This window comes from Engraulis encrasicolus, unplaced genomic scaffold, assembly GCF_034702125.1.
Source record: "Engraulis encrasicolus isolate BLACKSEA-1 unplaced genomic scaffold, IST_EnEncr_1.0 scaffold_33_np1212, whole genome shotgun sequence".
Classification (NCBI taxonomy): Eukaryota; Metazoa; Chordata; class Actinopteri; order Clupeiformes; family Engraulidae; genus Engraulis; species Engraulis encrasicolus.
In genome coordinates, this window is record NW_026945632.1 from 685,042 (window position 1) to 691,790 (window position 6,749).

Consider the following 6,749-nt stretch of genomic DNA (forward strand, 5'->3'; position numbering starts at 1 on the left):
TGTGGCGATGAGGTCGGTACAGTTCCGGTTCTGGTTCTGTTCCGCAGTGCTTCCCAAAACAACCCTGTCGTCGCTCCAGTTAGCAGCCACGCTCCTCAGCCTCCTGGCAACGACATCCCCCTATGAGCCGAGTCAGACACACACGCAGGCAGGCAGGCAGCAGACAGATCCCGTCCTCCTGCCGTCAGTACTTCGCGGTGCAGTAAAACACTACAATCCCAGACCAGGGAAGCCGACGGCGGGGCAAAGGGGGGCAGTTGTCCTGGGCACAGAGAGAGAGCGGGGGCTCAAAATCGGATTCTCATTACTTTGTATGTATTGGATTGGGGGGCCTTTCATATGGCTTTGTCCCGCGACCGGCAAAACGCTGTCAGCGCCCCTGTCCCAGAGCAATATGGAGTCGCGTGACGCGGCGGCGGCGCGCAGCAGCTGCCGTCTGTTTACAGCAGGGAATGGAGGGATAGCTCGCGAGGAGGAGGTTTTTGAATTTTGGAAATAAACTTGACTACTAAAAATATGACACAGTGCACTTTTGAGTTAAGAGGTAAACCATCTAATAGAAGCGCCTGGCCGCAGCCGTCACACTTTCATCCTTGAGTTGGTTCAGGAGTACACCAGTCACCAGGTTAAGAGGTAAAGCCTTATTTAAAGGCCCAGGGCTTTAAACTAGAACTTCTTCCAGCACTATGTGGTAGTACGCTGTGCAAGGCCTCAGCGATGAAGTGCTGTTATCATTCTGCAATACGGTATAACACCTTTGGCAGGTGTGTTATAACAAGTTAACGACAGGGGTATGATAAGATCAGAGAGCAGTAATGAATCATAAAGGAGTTTATCCTCAATGGCAATGACACATGTTAGGTCTGTGATAGTATGTAGGCTACTTCTGATTATTTATATCCACTAATTTATCAGTTGAGCCTACTTTATGTAAATATATAGCCTAGGCTTGCATTATAGCTCAGTATATAGCCCTACTCGGCTATGAGATCTGCAATGTGTAAGATTTTTAGTTGTTTATTTGTTTATGCTACCCATTTACTAATGTTACCTTTTTCATTAATACTTACCACCACCATCAAATTGTAATTATCCATTATGACTGTACTGTATTGTACTGTACTGTACTGTACTGTACTGTACTGTACTGTACTGTACTGTACTGTACTGGCAAAATGGCACTTTTCATACATGCCACCTTAAGTTATGGGTAAAGTTACACTGCCGCAAGGTTACACTGCCCCCTGGTGTTGTTGAAGCAAAACGACGCCAAGACCCTGAACAGCAAGAGACATGACATGACCCTGAACCATTGACAGTAAATGGGAACATTTGAACAGGCCTAAATTAAGAGTCTTTAAGCCTAAATTAAGAGTCTTTAATCCTAAATTAAGAGTCTTTAAGCCTAAAGTAAGAGTCTTTAAGCCTAAATTTAGAGTCTTTGAGCCTAAATTAAGAGTCTTTAATCCTAAATTAAGAGTCCTTAAACCTAAATTAAGAGTCCTTAAGCCTAAATTAAGAGTCCTTAAGCCTAAATTAAGAGTCTTTAGGCCTAAATTAAGAGTCTTTAAGGCTACATTAAGAGTCCTTAAGCCTAAATTAAGAGTTTTTAGGCCTAAATTAAGAGTCTTTAGCGGAAATATTGCAGGAACAACTTCTTGCAGCCCCTTTGGTTTGCAACGAATAATGAAGACTGCGGATGCACGCCGCTCCACCCATAAGACTTTTATACAGACCTAAGGCTCCACCAGTGACAAGCTGTCACTGAAGAGAAAAAACTCAACTACCATACTGGTGTACCATAGCCTCATGAGCCATCCACGTACTTCCGCCCAAGAAATGAAATGGTAGTATTATGGGATGGTCAGGACCAGGCTAGGTGTATCATACTATGACATTAGGACTTGGTGGTCATTGCCATTCTGGTAACCGCTAATTCAAAATAGGAGCCACTTATTACTGGATTAATATGACATGTCAACACAGGACAGGATATCTATTATAATTATTAACCTACACTTTCCATCAAAAGACAGCATGCTTTGACTTTTGACTTGAAAGCTTTAATGTCCTTAAAAAGGCAATTTGTGTTACAGCACAGCAGAATCAGCGGTGTAGTCTACTTTTTTGAAGTGGTTATACTGTATATTAGAGCATTTTTGAAGTGGGTATACTGTATATATTTATGCCATTCTAAATAATAGATCAATCAATTTTAAGTGGGTATACTGAAGCCCTTAAAATTTAGAAGTGGGTATACTCCGTATACCTGCGTTCTACGTAGACTACACCACTGAGCAGAATGACTTAAAAACATACTGTATAGGCCTACAATAAAAGACACATACAGTACAAACACAATAAATAGCTAGACATATAAGTTGCTAAATACATAAATAAATAAAGACCACTGGTCAAATGCATTGATGGACATTGAGCTGGCTGGGTATATTTACACACAGTGGCGGAATCAATTGCAAATAGGGTCCCAGGGCAAAACTCGGATAGGGTCCCCCTATACAGTCTGCCGTGCTCATAATAGGGCCCGCACCACCGATACGGGAGGGCCCAGGGCCCAGGGGCAAATGCCCTGCTCGTCCTGCCCATAGCTCCGCCCCTGCTTACACCTTTTAACATTGTGCTGTGGAATGTATTTATTTATTTCGAGGATAGCCCCTTGAGATGTGGCATTTCATTTTCAGGGGAACCGTAATGACAATGTAAAAAGAAAAAGAGAACAGGATTTAAAGTGGACATGAAACACTAGACAAAGTTGTCCTCATTAGAAATATTGAGTCTTAGTCTATCCATTCGAGTTGCCTTAATAGTGTCAGTGACACTGGTTAAAATATAATAAGTTTGAGAAAGATACATTTTTGCAACTATGTAGCGCCATGATGTTCCACGGCAGAACACACTTGCTCTCCAAACTACCCCACCACCCACCCACCACAGAGAGAGAGAGAGACGGGAAGGGGTCGGCAAAGGACCCGGGCCGGGAATCGAACCCGGGTCAGCCGCATGGCAGGTGAGTGCCCCACCTGTTGGCCACGGCAGGGCTTCATCCTTTTTAGTCTATGGACTGTTTGTCAGGGTTTCCCAAACTGGGGTGCGTGGCCAGCCAAGAGGGGGTGCGCAAGCTGAATTGGCCAACCGGTGGGGCACTCACCTGCCATGCGGCTGACCCGGGTTCGATTTGGCCTGAAGTACAGGGGGAAATCCTGACCTGAATAGAATAGACTAACAGTCCATAGACTTCAACCTTTTTAGTTAGTTTAGTTATTCAAGTTCAAGTTGGTTTTATTGTCAATTTCTTTACATGCACTGTTCATACAAAGAATTTGAAATTACGTGTCTTGCTTTCCCATGCACACATAGACTAATCTATGTAAGGACATAGTCAGTATAGACATAGACAGTACTCATACATGGACATAAGACAGTATGGACATAGACAGTGCTATTCAGGTTAGTATGTCTGCTCATATCCAGTATCTAGCCTATACTCCAGGGAGTGGGGAACCTTTTTCATTAGGGGCCACTTCAATTTCCTCCAATAGCCGCAAAAGTCCTCCAAAGGCCGCACTATGAACACAAACCATGATTTCCCCCTGCACTTTAGGCCTACTGTATATTGAAGGGCAGTCACCTTTAAAACAGACCTCACCTTATCTAGGTCCCCTGAATATAACTAACGTAATTGTATTGTAATTTCAAAGATTCCTTTACAAAATATAACATATTTCATGTGAAGATGCATAACATTGAAATTATATCGGGGGCCGGATAGAATGGCCTCAAGGGCCGCAAAGGGCCCTCGACTCGAGACATAGCTTCCCCACCCCGCTATATAGTCAATGGGCTGTAGTCTACTGAGTATGTCTACACTTCAGACGCTGTGGGCAGTCTAGTTAGTTAGTTAGTAAGTTAGTTAGTTAGTATGTCTGGTCCTATACAGCAGCGGTTCCCAACCTTTTTCTTCAGGGTGACACGTTTTTACGATCGTAAACTTTGGTGACCCAACCACGCAAGCGCCCGCACAAGAGGGAGTCACAAGATGCCCTCTGTTTACTGCGAACATTCATTTTGGTTGTTTCATTCCCCAATTTGTCTTTGGTCAAAGATAGAATAAATGTTTAATGTAGCACTTACATTTTGTTGCTTCTATGCATACAGGGCCGGTTTTTAGCATAGGCCGGCTAGGCGGTCGCCTAGAGCGCCATGTGAAGAAGGAGCGCCGAAATGGCGCTCTCCTATGCGTAATTTTGCGATATGAAGTTTTTTTTATGAAGTCGCAATCAACAAAGAGTGGCGAAAGCGCTCCTCACGGCAAAGCGCCCCTCAGCCAATAGTAATATCTCTTCCAACTGTCTCTGGGAAGTCTGTGAACCAATAAACAGACAGTTCTGAGAAAGGGGGCGGGACGAGTGACAGCGTTCGATCTATTTTGAATTTGGAGACTCACTCGAGAGACAGAGGGGGGGCAAGCGCAAACAGTAGTGCTGCTCTGCTGGATGGAGATTATTATGTTCTCATTAAACCACTCATTGCATGATGCAGGAGTTTCAGAGGGTGTTTTGGAACTATGTGATTTAATCAGCAACCGTTTGTGATTATGGAAAGCCTAATAGTTATGAGGTTACTATTTGGAATTAGAGAGAAAAAGAGCTTTGTTTTTGATCAGAGAAATCGCTAGTTAGCATGCTAACATTAGCCAAGTATGCCAAGCAATGAAATCCAGTAAAGTAGCTGTTAGTAGCCTACTCACTACTCACTAACACCCACCTGATATCATAATACTTGCTTAGGTTGACAAGCAATGTAAAGTAAGACTGGTGCAATGTTTAAAACAATTTTAGCTGCCATATCTCCTTCCATCCACATGAATTACCTGCTTGTTGTAAGCTTAAAAAAACATTAATTTCCAGACCAGAATGACATAGCCTACATTAATCATGTAACAGAACCATGCACAGCAGACAAGTGAGGCTATTTACTATATTTTGTATATTATGAAATTCAATAGCGTGACAGCTCTTCTCCCTTTCTCTCACCCTGTCCCTCCAAACACATAGATAGCCCCCTTCTCATTCTCCTACTCACAAATGCACCACTATTTCCAGTCCAGAAATGAAATTGGTTTGGAAGACAGCACAAATGTGTAGCTTATTAAAATTGTTATGCTGCCATGCTTTGTGATGCTGTAGATAGTGTAGATCAATGCAGACCTCCTTGGTAGGCTTATTGTCTACACATGCATTTTACATGCAAATGTACTGTATCACTCTCCTGGCATTTCAATTTCACGTTACAATTCAAACACATTGATAACCTCCCTCTCATCTGGGGTTGGGGGCCCCACCACCATCACATCCAACACACCACACAGTGAAGCTACTTTCATGCGACTCAATCTGATGTGTTGGTCGCCTGTCAAAAAGAACCACAAATCCATTTGATGAAAAACGGTTATTGTTCTTGATGCTATTTAGTTAAGGGGGGGGGGTGCCAGAACTCAAACTCGCCTAGGGCACCAAATAAGCCAGAACCGGCCCTGTATGCATATATTAGTAAATGCTTTGTCATTTATTCAACATGGGCTATGTATATTTAAAATTAAACCCCTTAAAATCAAGAGGGCTCCACGACCCTCTGTGGATCTTTGGCGACCCATAAGATGGGTCCCGACCCATAGGTTGGGAACCAATGCTATACAGTATTAGTCTACTATGGGCTGTAGTCTAGGTACAGTAGTCTGATATACAGTGTAGTCTATGGGCTGTAGTCTAGTTAGTGTGTCTGCACTTCAGACTCTGTGGTCTGTCCAGTTAGTCTGATCCTATAGTCTTTATAGTCTATGACCTGTCGAGGTAGTTAGTCAGACTGTCTGGTCCTATACAGTATTAGTCAATGGGCTGTCTAGGTAGTTATTAGTAGGCTATGTCTGCACTTCAGACTCTATGGCCTGTCCAGTTAGTTAGTTAATGTGTCTGGTCCTATACAGTATTTGTCAATGGGCTGTCTAGTTAGTTATTAGTATGTCTGCTACTATCCACTATTGTCTATGATCCTGTACATCTCTAGTCTAGGTAGTTATTAGTATGTCTGCACTTCAGACTCTGTGGCCTGTCTAGTTAGTTAGTTAATGTGTCTGGTCCTTTAGTCTATTTTATAGTCAATGGGCTGTCTAGTTAGTTATTAGTATGTCTGCTACTATCCACTATTGTCTATGGGCTGCTGTCTACTGAGTATGTCTGCACTTCAGACTCTGTGGTCTGTCTAGTTAGTTAGTTAATGTGTCTACTGATATACACTCTTTATAGTCTATGGGCTGTAGTCTGGGGCAAATGAAGAGGTGTGTGCAGTTGTGATTGTGTAGTCTAGTCAGTCACACCTTCCGTCTGACAGCAGTACAGACTGACTGACTGTCCTCAATGCCCATTAGTGTGGTGATTGGGCCTCATTAGGGCCCATTAGTGCCCTTTGGTGTGGTCAAACATCTTCTATTGGAGTACGTAAGACACTCCAAACTCCGCCCACCCAATGCAAAGAGTGTGCTCAACTTCGGTCTCCTAAAGGGGGCGCTGTCCCCTCCTCCTTCTTCTCTGTCTGTGGCATTTGGTGGCGGCTTGCATAAGATGTGCGCTACCGCCATCTACAGCGCGCCAAGGGAACTCCATTGATTCTCAACCTAAAGCCTCCAAAGGTCTCCTAACCGCAGGTCTCCTAAAGGGTCGTTCAGGTGACAT